The sequence below is a fragment of the Anas platyrhynchos genome, chromosome 21 (assembly GCF_047663525.1).
Source record: "Anas platyrhynchos isolate ZD024472 breed Pekin duck chromosome 21, IASCAAS_PekinDuck_T2T, whole genome shotgun sequence".
NCBI classification, from domain to species: Eukaryota; Metazoa; Chordata; class Aves; order Anseriformes; family Anatidae; genus Anas; species Anas platyrhynchos.
This window is the reverse complement of record NC_092607.1, coordinates 7397338-7411822: the sequence shown is the minus strand read 5'-3', so window position 1 is coordinate 7411822 and position 14485 is coordinate 7397338. Positions and strand designations below refer to the sequence as shown.

At 43.9% G+C, this 14485-nt stretch overlaps 2 long non-coding RNA genes across 3 annotated transcripts in view; both read right to left on the bottom strand.

Moving 5' to 3' along the window:
• The window catches only part of LOC106014601 (uncharacterized), a 193600-nt gene extending 193270 nt beyond the window's left edge, over positions 1-330 (bottom strand). The window contains exon 1 of the long non-coding RNA XR_011804434.1: positions 10-330. This is a non-coding gene — a long non-coding RNA (uncharacterized lncRNA). The remainder of the gene's footprint in view (positions 1-9) is intronic.
• A 1791-nt stretch (positions 331-2121) lies between these two features.
• Positions 2122-14485, bottom strand: LOC139999236 (uncharacterized). 2 transcript variants are annotated; one of them, XR_011804552.1, is made up of 4 exons: positions 12470-14485; positions 12280-12369; positions 5337-5459; positions 2122-2598 (listed from the first exon to the last, which is right to left on the bottom strand). It is a non-coding gene; the product is annotated as an uncharacterized lncRNA (long non-coding RNA). The 2 variants fall into 2 exon arrangements; XR_011804553.1 differs by lacking the exon at positions 12280-12369.

Sequence of the window (14485 nt, the reverse complement as noted above, 5' to 3'; positions counted from 1 at the left end):
AAACCTTACCCACTCATCCACAGAATGGTTTCAGCTGCTGCTTGTTGCCCTGTCCCAAGAGGAACCCACAGACAGCACAGCAGGACTCTCTCCACCTAGCACCCATGAGGCACCCACAGGAAGGCTGAGGAGGATGATGAGGCCCAGGAGGTTTCTGCCCTACTCGGAGGCCAGGGCACAGCTGTGGGTGCCCACTGGTCAGGGAGAGGTTCAGCACCCCCAAAATCAGCTCAGAGCAGGTGTCAGTGCTTTGTTGGGCTAGTCAGGTAGAAGAGCAATACCACTCAATATGAACTCCCTGCTTCACAGATAAAAACAGAACTGAAGTTGCTCCTGTGGTCTGTGATGGACTGGGAGCTTTGGTGCCTGTTGTTAAATTGTCAGGTTCCTTTTCCTAGGTGTGCTTTTGAGGAGCTCAGAAGGAGAAAACTCCACCACGAGATTGCAGCATTCTTTAGGGATGACACGTGAGGGTGAAAATGAAGAGGTTTCTTTTCTTTGGGACTACACAAAGTTACAGGTTTGGAATGAAAGAGAAAAGCCCTCATCATTGATTCATACAAAGGCTCAAGTGAAATTACACTAAGATCGGCAGCACCATTAAATGCGAGCCACAGAATTCCCACAGGCACCATTTCCAGCAAGAAAAGGAAATCATTTTCACTATCTGTGTCTGGCAGAAGATTCTCTCTTGCCTTCCTTTTTCTTTATAGGGAAGAATATTCTGTAGATCACAGATTACTTGACTGCGAGGGATGATAGGGGATTGATCTTCATTTATCCTGTGTCCTGTAGCAAAAGACACCAGTTGAATTTTCCAAGAACAGCAAGAAACAAACCTAATCCCCAATTGCCAATATTTCACCTCTCTGAAAAATGTGGAAGCCTTGTAAACCATTTTAAAATAAAAATGTATTTTGCTCCTCACTTTTTTGACTACTGAAATATCACATTGATTTTAACTTAGTTTGGATGCACTGAATTTATCAAATAATTGAAATTGATATACTGTATTTACATACATCAGATGGATTTGCAAATCCATTTACCATCGGCAACTCCCAGGTACTTTTAAAGTGGGGAATTTGAAATTATAATATGTTTAATAGAAACCTCAGACAAGCATAATTAAAGACAAAGTCACCATGTTTAAGAGGAGGAAGGGTACAATTTCTGAGGATGCCTAAAGTGCAGTGGAGCTTTTAGCACTGTACCAAAGGCTTCCTACAGACTTGGCATCCATCAGGAGCATTTGAATACAGCAGTGTCCAACTAAGCCTGGGCAAGCTTGGTCCTGAACCAGAGGCAAGGCCAGCACGAGGGTACAGACACACTGACTGGGAACAACACTGTACACATGCACCTCTGCTGGTCCCAGGGGCCAGTACCTCCATACACCACTGATATATTTTGCATGGATAGCTCCAGAGTCTCAACAGGCTTTGCAACTATTGGGTTAAGGCATCATAAACAGATATCTCACTTTTGAGAAAAACACAAGGCTTAAGTTCAATAACCACATGCTTCTGAAAATTTTACCCCAAGACTTGCTTCAGTGATGATTTCTACTTTCCACCAGAGTAGAAATCCAGATCCACAGACCAGAGGCAGAAAAGGAACTTTTTGCTCTTACAGAAAATCATGTGTCTGCTGATCACAAACCCCAATATCATGAAAGGGAATAAATAAAGAACGGGAGCAAGATTCAGAGATAATAGATATGTTATGACTGGCTTTCCATTTTTCTTGAGAGAGAACTGGAAACAGCATAGTGGCTTTCTTCCCTCTCCCTGCCCCTCCACATACACAAAACAAGGTAGGTTAGAAATGTAGTGGAAGAAATACCAATTCACGTGGTATCCTTCTTGCCAAGAACTTGCTGGTACCAGCTTCATCCAGCAAAAAATAAATAAATCTTAAGTCACTTTTCCAAAGGCAGAAAAGATGAATAAGCAGAGTCCTGGAAGTGAAACCAACCATTTCTGTCTGCCATTTCTACAATGCACCCCTGGCAGACTGCTTGGAGAGAAGCAGCTGTGAGAGCACCACAGAAGACAAAGTACAACTTGGTCCTGAGTTGCTACTTGAAGAAAACAATCATTTCAAACCCTTTGTCCTTAATATCTTTTACTGCTGTAACAAAATGGCATACATGAGAACAATGTGAAGCATACACAAACAGCACATTTTCCAAAGCAGGTACAGTCCTGAATGTCTCAATTCTGGACTTGAAATTGCAAAGGGCACCTTGTCAAGAAACAAGATAGTGTTCAGCCTAAGTACAAAAAGGCAGCTCTGACCTTAAGGAATCCTGGTAGCTAGTGCAGTAACCAAAGGGCAAAAAAAATACAAACACCACAAGAAATCAGTCCCCAGATCTTGCTATGTGCTTGCTCCGAGCTTCTTTCTTCTGTGGCCCCTTTTCTGGAAACAGGTGATGTCCCCATCGTGCTTTGCTGAGGCAGCCTGCTTGGTCTGGCAGCCTGAGCTGTGACCCTTGCGTGGTGTTCTGCCAGGCAAGTACATCTGGCAGCTCCTCTGATCTGAAGTCCTGTGGTTTTCTTTGTGATGTGGCAAAGCACATGGCCCCCAGTACATCTGTATAATTAATGTGAGGGGAAAATATGAGCAACAACAGAAAAAAAAAAAAAAAAAAGACAAAAAAGAGCCCTCAAAGAACAGAAGCCGTTCAGGGTCATCAGAAGGTCTGATAGCAAAAGATCTCTGCAGCACAGAACCGCAGGAAGGTTTTGCCTCCATACATTGGGGTATTTAGGGGATGAGAAGAGCTCAGCGGTGCCACGTGCCACCGAACAAGTTTCTTCATCTCTTGGGACATGTGTTTCACCATTTTCTAACAGTTTTCAAGCCCTGCAGGGCAAGGTCTCTTGCTATATTTACATGTAAAATCCTGGTTTCAGACTCAGTAGCAGGATCAAAACAAGAATAAAGCAGTCATCTGCCTACTGCAAGCAGGAGGAGTTACCACATCTGCAACACATTTTTAACACTATTTGTTGTGTTTTGCTGCACTGTTGTTTTTTTTTTTTCCCAACATTTTAATGGGGACTCGTGACATCTGCAAAGGACAGCAAAAGGTTCAGCTGCAGCAAGGGCCATGGCCCTTGAAGAGCAGAGCTGGCAAGCTGAGCGCATGCGACAAGAAGCACCAAGAGCAAAGCTGTGGTGATGCAGAGCTGAGAACACCCACGCTGGGTGAGGACCCCCAGAGGCCATGGCTCTGGTGACACCACGGGACAGGAACTCCCAGAGCCACTGCGTCGCCTCTAACCCCCTTCCACTCAGATCTCGATTCTTTGCAACGGCAATAGAGGAAAAATGGAGAAACAACAACAAACCTTTTTCTCCTAATAGAGAAAGGGAAATCCTGAAATTCAAAGGAAACTTTTGATGTGATTTATAATATAAAAGCCCGTAATCAGGGAAGTGTTGTGTTAATTTCTTCCCCCGCACATGCACCGCAGGTCATAGGTAGGGGATGAATTTCCATGTTTTATGTTATGAACACTCTCCTGCTCAGAGGTCTCTGGTGCCATGCTCCTTCATGGGAATATCATTTGTATATGCAAAAGCCCAAGTGTTATTCCATTGCATTGATGGAGTCTTAATGCGGTACCAAGTATTTTTTTTTTTAAACCTTTATTTTAGATTTCTCATCATTATGAATTCATTTTGCATTGGAAGTAATAGTCCCACTCCTAATGAATTCACCTGGTATTAGGATGGCTCGCACAAGTGTGTCCATAGGTGCTCAAGTGCAGTTTAGCATTAGTTAAGTGAGAGTTAATGGACACTAAAAGTCCCACTTATTTTCTAAGAGATCCATTAAAAAAAAAAAAAAAAAAAGACAAAAGCCAGCCAGCGATAACACAGATCTGTTCTCCACATGTAATATTTGTTTGGAGAGCAAGGGCGGCTTTTAAACACTGACTGAATGGATGTGTATCAAGTGTCAGAGTGCAAGAAGCTGATTTAAAAAAGGGAAGGAGAGGGTGAAATTTTGGACTGAAGACACCAGGGAAAGGAGGCAAGCCCCGGACAGAAGAAAATTGTTGCCTGATGCCAGACAGACAGAGGTGACATGGCCCCTCTGTTGAACAAGCAGTTCTTATTGAGCAGTAAACACCAGCAGTTCAGCAGTGACTATTCAGAAAAAGGTCTTATACGAGTGAAATCAGGTTTTTACCTTAAATACCATTATCTCTGAGCAACCACAAAAGCAATGAACACACAAAGTCTAAGTTTTAGTTTCCTCTTTCATAAAACTGTCTTTAGTCATTTGAAATATCTCAGCATTAAATCAAAGTAGTTTTAATGTTGTGAGTAATAAAAAAAATTCAACTAGATGAGGAAGAAGAAAGGATGCTTTTCCTTAATATTAAAATACAAATGAAAGTGAAAAACACTGAGCTTTGTGATTCATCTTAACAAGAAATAACTCACTGAAACAAACTTGATCTTCGGGCAAAAACAGCTAATAGTAGGGTTCAGGCTTAACACGCCATAGGAATGCTACCTTCTAATCTATTGGGCAGACTCACTCCTTCACTTTATATCCCATAACTTTGCTTCAGAAGGTGAGACACAGAAAATCCTAACGTACAAATTCTACAGCAAGGAAGCTTCAGGTGCTACTAAATTTGCTTTATTAAACAACACTGTCAGTTCAACCTAAGCATTGCCGCAGGAAAAAGCATATGCCAAGTAATCATGCAAATTGGTATAGGTACTTACCAGTTATCATCTTACCAAGATGCCTACATGTTGTTGGTGTTTTTTTTTTCCTTAAATTAAATACTAGCATTTGTGTCCCCCCCAAAAAACAACAACAAAAACCTGCAGTGCATCATGTTGAATGCTCTAAAATTCAAGGGTTTTGTTCAACCCGTACTAACACAGAGATCCTGCACGTTCCCAGTCCTGTAGCAGGGCATACAAGGTACAGCACTCGTAAGAGTCATGGGAAGTCAGCACTAAGAGGTGCTAAAGCAAGGCCAGATTTTATTTTATTAAATTCACTTTAAGAACAGAGATGCTTTGTAGTAGTATTCTACTTGGATGTGAAAGACAAGCACTGATGCAGACAGTATTTCCAAGCAGGGAAAAGAATATATTTTTATATTCATAGACACATTATACATGTATCTATAGGAAATGGGGGCCAGCAAGGGGTGCAGCAGGCAGAAGCAGCAAGCAGCAGAGGGATATGGCTCTCAGCTGGCCATGGGGAGCAAATGGAAGGGAGATGCAAAGACAGCAGAGAGCTGTGTGAAACAGAGCAAGGCAGAGGCAATGTGGGCAACACATTTTGCTACCTTCTTAATCCTTCCCTCGGTTGATGCCAGCCTCCAAAACATCTCGCCACACCTCTGTTCCACTCTCTGATGTAGGTAAGCGTATGGCTCACCAGAGCATGCTAAAACAACTTCATAAGCAACCTGAAATGCAAATAACAGAAAGCATTTTACTTTTAAAAATCTACTTTCATCAGTTTAAGGTAATTAGTTCTGGGAGATGATGATAGAGCAGTGAAAGTTGCTGCAAGTGACAGCAGTGAAACTCCTGACACAGATACGGCACAGATTGCACGACCAAATAACACTTCCTATGTTTCCGAAATCATGTTGTCAACAATGTTTCCAGGCCCCGAAATTAGCTGAAGTAATCAAGAGCTGTTGGCAGTAAACAGCAGGCGGCTTGTTGGCTTGCTTTTCTTTTTCACTGCTAGTGTGACAATCTCTGGTCATGGATTAAAGAAAACATCACACCTGTAGCAGCCTTCCTTATATCCTCCCTCTGCCTGCGTCCATGGGGCAGCTTCTGCAAGCACCTCCATCCGCATCCACGGGGCGTGAATCAGATGGCAGCTCTGAGAGCTGTGCCCGTGTCACTTACGTTAGACCAGAAAAGCAGACAACTCCGCAAAGATCCATGATATTCACTCCTTGAGGGTTACCTCATCTATTTCCTATGACTACATTACCAGGCACCAAGCTTCCAGTTACCCCTTTACACCCAAAAAGTAGCATTCTGAGGAGTTTCCCCTTCACTACTCAGTCCTGTGCGATCTGCATAAGCACCAACCTATATGAGGAGGCTCTAATATCTCCTATCTGCACAGTAACAAGGTGACAGACACTGCGGAGACCACTACCAGCTGAACTTTCAGTCACCACTTGCCCATCTTATGTTTCCTTAGGACCAGGATCACAGTTTAACCCAGCACTGGGCCTAGCTACGAAGCTGATGTAAAAGGAAAACACTTTCTTCTGCTGCCTCCCAACGAGGGAGCTTATTCCGGTAGACACTTGCTGCCAGCAGGCACACAGACCTGCCTTTCCATCAATGCTTTAACCACCTATTCCTGGGACAAGTCCTGCACGAACAACCAAATCTTTGGCTCACTTCCTCCAGGCCAGGCCTTTGACCCAGTAACCTGCTGGTTGCTGGAGCTCTGGAGAGCTGCTTGAAACCAGCACCTGACAACTGCAGAAGACAGCACAGGATGGGCCTTTTCTGTCTTACCATGAAGGACAGAGGTGCCCTGGATGAACAGGAATTGTCCTCCCTCTCTGCCCCTGTCCCCAGCTGTCTTTCCTTCTGTTTCTTACCACTTTGGGTGTTCTTGCCTGTTTTGCAGTGTCTTCAGCTGACCACCTCCGAGACAGCTACGAGTTTTTTTACTCTCTTTAAAACCCCTGAGGAAGCACCTAGGCAGGATTTTTTAATTTACTCCCATGCACTATTTCTGAGCCACCACACCAGGCCCACTGACGAGCACGATGCACACATCGGAACGGCTTTTGTCTCCATCTGAAGCACAGCACCAGGAGTGCCCAAGAAAGAACGACTGAGGAACACTGTTTTTCCCCTCTGTGAGGGATTTCAGCCCTTTTATTTTACAGCAGCAGGCAGTACATTGCTGCCAGCATTGTCCATTCTAGTTCCACATATGTTGACCCAGATTTGGTTCTAGTATAAAGGAAGTGACTAAATAGGAAAGGGAAGAGCACTGGAGTACCACTAAACTAAGGTCAAGGAATCCATCCTACCCAGCTACACCAAACCTCACTTCAGTTTGCTCTGTTCCAGCTCTATTTAGTGAATGGGTCTTTGGTTGAGAAAAACATAATTCTTATTTTTTGGAAGTCAAAATAATCTCAAGCCATCGCACACAAAGTAAATCCTATGCTCTGCCTGTGGAAGGGAAAAATTGTCAGCAGTGTAGTTGATCTGAAATGCCAAGACAAAGAAAGACATATCTCAGCATGATAAAAATCATGAAATAAAGCTATTTTTGAAATAAAGCTTGTTCTCCCAGCTCTAAATTTGTAGACAGAAAATCTTAGAGTAAAACCTTTAAACACTGATCCTCATCTAAACCCAATTTCTGAATAACCAGTAAAAACTGCATTTTTATTTTAAACAGTCTGAGTTTCAGAAATGAGATGAAGAAAGACATTTTTGGATAGTGAATGAAAGAAGTGGAAAAAATCAACATCAGCACATGCAAGTAAATATTCAGAGATCATGAGAGACGAGGTCTACAAATGGATGAAAAGTGGGAGAAAAAGCACAATTTGACAGTGTTGGAATCACAACCATCAACTTAATATTTGGCTGCAAATATGAAAGGAATTCAAACACACAAGAAGAGAACTGAGTTCACCAAATCATTCATAACAGCACAGGCAGAGCAGGGGAGAGTCTAACATCCTCACAAAGTGGGGATAATTCAGAGATCTTATTGCCAAAGGCCATAATTACAACTGAGCAGTTTAATCTTGCACCAGGTCTTGATTTAGCCTCCAGGTTTGGCCTTTTGTCTGTGCCACAGGCTTTGTGTGCACAGCTGGCACACATGGAGATGTCTCATGTCCTTCTAAAGGTAACATAAAAATACAGTGGAGCTTCCAGTTCTATGTTTCTTTTTCTTTTTGAAAGTGAAAGAAGAGTTGTCTTTAAATTTGTCCCTTTTGTCTTCATTTTCATATAGCTTATTTGCGGTTCAATTATTATGACATTCTCCCAGCGGATAGTAATGCTTGGGGAATCTGGTAATACTTACCAAAAAATAAAATAAAAAAGCAGAACCTGTCTGCCAAGCAGAAAGTAATTAAGGATCCTGGAACACACAGAGGGCAATAAAGTTATTGAAGGAAGAGTATTCATTAAGCAAGATAAAACACAGCAGGGCATGTGTTCCTGGGCCTGTCCGCTGTGCCCTACACAACATCAGGTGTTCGAGGCCCCGCACCGCAGTGCTCCATGTAGGGCAGTGCACGGCTGCAAGCCAGGGGCTGGAGAAACAGTGCTAATGAGTGGAAAGCCCAAAGTACAATATCTCACTGCTCTCCTGCATCTAGGCCTTGTTTAAATTAAAGTTCAGCAGTCAGCTGAAATAAGGCTGGATAAATAATTCCCAAAGTTTCTTAGCCTAAATTTACTGCACAAAATTACTCTAGCACAACATTTTGTTCACACAAACTCTCGGTTGGTTGAGAAATGACTCTCAGTAAGTGTTTGGTCCTCTGTATTGGAGATCTGTTCAATTCTGACTAGCAAATACAATATTGCCTCTGCTTCTGACAGGTGCCTGTACAAAGCAGAGCATCAAAACAGAAATAACACATGCAACACAAAAGCTGTATTTACAGTTCAGTTTCTACCAGTACACAGCAATCCTTCAGTCGGTGTCTTCAGGCAAGCTGCAGGAACAGGAACTCCCCACAAAGTCCAACACTTAACCTCTGACGTGACAGCTCCAGCCCCTGGGCATGCCACATCCCACCCCAGAGGCCGCTGCATTTCACTGCTGATAGAAAAGATCTAGGTGCATGAAAAAGACCTTCAGAATCACCTCTTTGTATCCAAAATTCTTGTAAGTAACCATGGCTATTGCTGCAACATCTTACATTGTCACAACATAGGAAGCTGTTGCAATTCCCACTTGCCCAAGACAAAGAGCATTGTCTTGCTCAAAGTCACAGAGAGCACGTGGCAGGAGTGGGAAGTGAAGCCAGGTCTCCTGGCCCTCGTCATACCCCAGTTCCTGACCTCCTTCATGACGACCTAAGATATTCAGGGATTTTTTTTCCCTTTGTTTCTTTTTCTTCCTGTACTCAGAATGTATTTATGTTTTATTTTAAACCTTTTCCGTTCAGCCCGTTAGGCTAGAAGCTTAACTTGAACCACAAATACACATGGCTCCAGGCACCAACACTATCTGGTAATTTCTCTCAATTCATGCCAACTGGTTGCAATGCGTTTGTATTCCCTAATGATCTAAAATGCTTACACAACAGGTAACGTGCACAATAACCAAAACCCCTAGATTAAAATAAAACTATTGCGGTCCCACCAAGGCCAATTCGAATATGCAATATGTGTAATACTATCAGTGTTTAATTATGTTCCGCAGTAGGGTACTTGAGTTCCCAATTTCTCACATAGATACACTTTAACAGACCTAGCAGGAGCCTGCTTTCTGCATCTTTATCCAACCAACCTTAACAAAAAAATATGTATTTATCCCTTTTCCACAGGTGCAGGTTGGGAGAGCTCCTGCTTTTCCAGAACCACTGGTTCCACCTTGTCTCTAGCTCTTCTCCCACCAGGCAGCTCACACTGTGCAGCCCCAAACTTTGCAAGATATTTCTTCAATTTATCAACTTTTCATCTATAGTTTCTGTGTGCACAAGCAGTACTGTGAACTCCTCAACTCATGCTACATTGCCAGCCTTGGTCAGGCCTTGGGCTGTCTCACCTGAGGTGGGATGTGGCATTTTTCCACCTGAAACCAAGAGTTTCCTGCTCAAAGATCCCCCCCGAGTGCCACAACAGATGTAGCTTACCATGTGGCAGGCAGATGGAGGCATGACGAGGAGGAGGGAGAAATCCAGTGTTAGGAAGACCAGCACCTTTGTCTGAGTATATAAATAAAGCAGGAGTTTATCATAATTTATTTATAAAAACTATTTCTAATCTAATTCTTCACATATTATCCAGGGGCAAAAGAGATGAGATAAAAAAAATGGCTCTTAATCAGGAATTGCCACATGGAGGGGGGTTTGATTAATATGCAAAACATAGATTATAAATAGATTTATAAATAAATGATCAACCACGGCTGCTGCTTTATTTATCTATGGACTTGCAGAAAATTTGAAGGCTGAATTCTGATTAAATGAGAATTGCCACTAATGGTGGACTGGCTGGCTCACGGGGACTGGTAAAGACAAGTGAGGATGCATTTGCATAGCACCTTTGATTCAGAACAATTCCCAAGTGCTCTGCAGAATTAGTATTATATTTTAGGGGTCACTTCATCCATTACTGAAACACAGCCTCTGAGGAGGAGGAAAGGTAACTTTCTGCATCTTTTTTGCCTTTCTTCAAAGATCTCCAAGCACTTTGCACACTAATTAAGCCTCACATCCCCTCTGTGCAATCCACTCCTCCAGCAAATTGCTAAACCAGTGCGACCTGCAGTACTAGGAATAAAACCAAGGAAACAGATATTCCTTGGTCTGACTTCACTTCACTTCCAGATCATCAGGTTGAGGTCAGTGGGCACCTCAAGAAGATTTTCTCACCTGAATGACAATACAGATCCCAAATCACTACATGCTGACAACTTAGGAGTTAGGAGGACCATTGTGTCCACTATCAGCTCAACCCAAACTTCTCATCCAAGAGCACCATAGTACCCCACTGCAGCAAAGCCTCAGCCCCAAAATGTGCAGCTCTGACCTCAGAGCTCTCATTTCTTTTTCACTGATCCATTCTGTCATGGACGCACACAGATCGCTGGGAGACTGAAGTTCAGCATGACACTGGATGCGTCTCTCCCTCCAGCGGCCATCAACGAGGGCACAGGGGAAGCACACATCCTCCAAACAAGCCTGCAACTCAACTCAGCCTCTCCTGTTTACCCCGCCTTTTAAAAATAAGAAAGTCAAAGCATTTTTTTCATACGGCAAAGCTGTCCTGCCAAGTCAGTTTTCACAGCTGAACACATCCCAAGGTGCCAGTTCTGCAATTCAGGGCCTGGATGTGATCCCCTGAGCATGATGGATAGCTTTAAAATGAAGGCACGGCGAGAAGTGCCAGCTGTCCAGGTACACGCTGCATCAGCACAGCTGATCCTCCCTCCTCCTCCCGCCTCCCTCCGAGGCAGAGCAGGAGCACATCCTGCACAAGGGGGGGGGTTGATGGCAGGAGTGACCTGAGAGCCCAGAAGACGTTTGGTGGGGGCTCAGCCATGCATGGGCCACACCTCACCCAAATGTGAGCCTGCTTTTATTGTGTCCAACATAATGTGCCATTACATGGCAAGTTTGGGTGACTTCTTTTCCATCTCGTTTTTGGCCACCTCACTTCTGACTTCTTCATCCCAACAACCAGTACAAATGCTGAATGAACTCCTTTTCCCCAAATAAAGCAGGCCATACTACAAGCTTACCCCCTCCCAGTTCCGTTTCCAGATGTCCCTACAAAGGGATTCCATTCCAAACCTCCCTGTTAATTCACAGTTTCTGTGTTGAGCTCAGACCATAAAGACCTTCTTTAACCTCTCTGTCCACCACAGCATGTGACCACGCTCACATTTCATGGGGCCAGCAAGCGGCAGGAGCCAGCTTCAGCAAGGGCTCCTCAGCAGCACTTGTTATTTGAGGACAAGAGACCCGGGCTGAACCTCAGCCGTGCTGCACACCAGTGTGGCTGCTTGCACATCATGCAGATGCAACATAAGGGTTCTTCAAAGTAGAAGATGCATCTCTACACAGGTTTTTACATCTCACATTGTTTTTCAAGACAGCCCAGAACATGATCCAAGCACTCTGGGGAAGCCGATTCCTTAAGTGACATGGTCCCAACTCCATGCAAAAGAAACCACATGCCAATATGGCCCTACTTCCTCTCTCCACCCTGCAAGTTAACAACGTTGAGAGTCTATTGACTAAACACAGAGAATTTTACCACAGCAATAATAGTGTGTCCGGAGAGAACACTACCACTCACTGCCCAATTAGAAGAATGTTGAATGCACGGAAATGCCTTTTAAATAAACACTTGATAACCCTCAATAAAACTGTAAGAGTTACTGCAGATTTACTACCCAGGAAGGGAAGGCTCTTCATGGCACCGCCAGGAGCTTATTGCTTCTTATTTAATGCTGATAAATGCAAGAGCTTCACAGTCCCACAGCAACCTGGGGTAGAGCAGCTTAGCAGGAAAATAAAATTGGTGCCTTACGATCTGTTCACACAGAGATGGATGAGAACCACCAGTTTGCCACGACGCCTTCAAGTTGCTTGTTGTTGCTCCAAGCTGTGCAGCATTCACCTGGGGACAAGCACACCACTGATGTGCTGTGGGGTCCCCTCAGGCCCTGCAGGAGCAGAGGGAGCTTGTGTGGGATCACTGCCCTTTGGCTTCTGCCTACCTTCAGTTCTTCTACAAAGCGCACAGCCATGATGCACATCGGCAGCAGTGACAAGACCTCTCTTCTTGCTGTCTCACCTGGAGGAAAAAGATCACTGTAAAGAGAGGCAGTAAGGCTGATACTGTGGGGGTGCTCAGACAGTGTTTGGGTCTTCTGAAAAAGTGTGATTGGTGAGGAGGAAGGAATGGGTTGGCTCTCTTTATGCTAATCCAGGTTTCCCAGCCACCTCAGGCGGCAGCCCTTCCTGGGCTAGCACAATGGGGATATTCACAACCCCAGGGAGGATACCGCCGTGCATTTGTTCTGCAAATGAACATTGACATAAAGGTCCTGCCCTTGCTGATGAGCATTGATGTGTTGTTTTTTGTATTCACAGTGATGTGTTGTTTTCTGTATTCACAGTTCCTGGTGATAGGGAAGTATATACAGGGTGATTTCTTTCCCCCCTCCTTAAGAAGTCTAGTGAGGAACAGCCCAGCATTCAAAAAATAAACAGCTAAAAAAAATCATTACTACTTATCATCTTTGTTGACTTGAGCACGTTTCCTCCTCTGTGACCCTCTCACGTGTGCCTTACCTGCTTGGGAGCGCCCAGGGTGCCACGAGGCGCAGTCCGGCCAGCAGCACAGCGAGGTGGAAGCTGCCATTTGCAAGGTGGTCTCTGAGACTGCATGGCAAGGACAGGGTGCAACGAGACTCTGAGGTCCCGTTCAGTGCCCTAACCTTGCTGTTCTGTGCGCATTTCTTTTCACTTGGTATTTAAGCCCATGCATTGAAAAGATTATTGTTCTCCACCAAATCTCTCATTAAAGCAGATTTAAAATAAATTTGCCCACATACCCGCACTGCACAGTTGAGAGGTCAGAAGCCCTAAATAATTTGGTTTGGCCCACCCAACTGTTGCATGGCAGCAGATTTGCTCCAGTGCTGCACTTTCAGCTCAGTATGGTTCCCTTCCCAGAAAGGATCAAGGAATAGGCCCAGCAACTGGCAGTCTCTAAGGCCCAGCCACTTGGGTATAACAGAGCTTAACTGGCCCCTTCAGCTAACGGCAGCGCTTCCCATTGCATGGCTAATAATGGCCGAGGTTTGTTTTATTTTAGCAGTGGCTGCTGTAGCCTGGTATTGAGCGAGCTGGTAAACTGTACTTTGGAGACCTTTCCTACTCAGGCTATTAATGTTCCTGCAATGCAATCTTTGGAGTAATGGAGAATACAATCAAAGAAAACTTTCCTCTTTGGAGTAATGGAGAATACAATCAAAGAAAACTTTCCTCTAGGCTCCCACTATTATTTCTTACCCCAAAATAATATTAAATGTGATCTACTATTGTAGTAACTAAAGGGATAAGGACCTCTCCTACAAGTAAGTTGTTATCGATGTACTGCTATTCCAATTGTTTGCAGAATGCAAAGCCATAGTAAACATCACTGAAAGACGAAAGAGATTAAGCCATTTAAAATGACACTACATTATTCCTGTGGGACAAAAGGCACAGCATCGTTCAAGTGAGGGTGCATCAACACATTCAAATCTTTTCTCCTTTAAGCTTCAGTTACTTTGCACAGCAGAGATGGAGCCCTAATGGTTTTCTGCTTAGGGAAACTGAGGCAAGGATGACAAAGTAAAAAGGAAAGAAAGAAGGATTCATTAGAATCATACATGCTAGAACTGGGCCCAATTCCCCAGCTGAAGACAGATACGGATTTAGGAAGATAATGTCCTGGGCAGCTTTCAAATACTGGGGTGCAGAGAAGAGAAGATTGTTCTAATCCAAAACCATGCTTAAAGAGCAAAAACCAACACTCAGTTAGTAGTGAGGATACTGGTGCTGTATTGTACAAATTGCCTGGTGATTTTTCTCCCCTTAAAACAATGGGGTGAACCTTGCTTATCTCCTGCATAAATGGGAAAGGGATGATGACCAGAACAGGAGCCTCCACCCCTTTAGTAATCTACATTTTTGAAAACACCTTCAAAATACAGGTCCGAGTTCGTGTAAAAAATGAAAATACT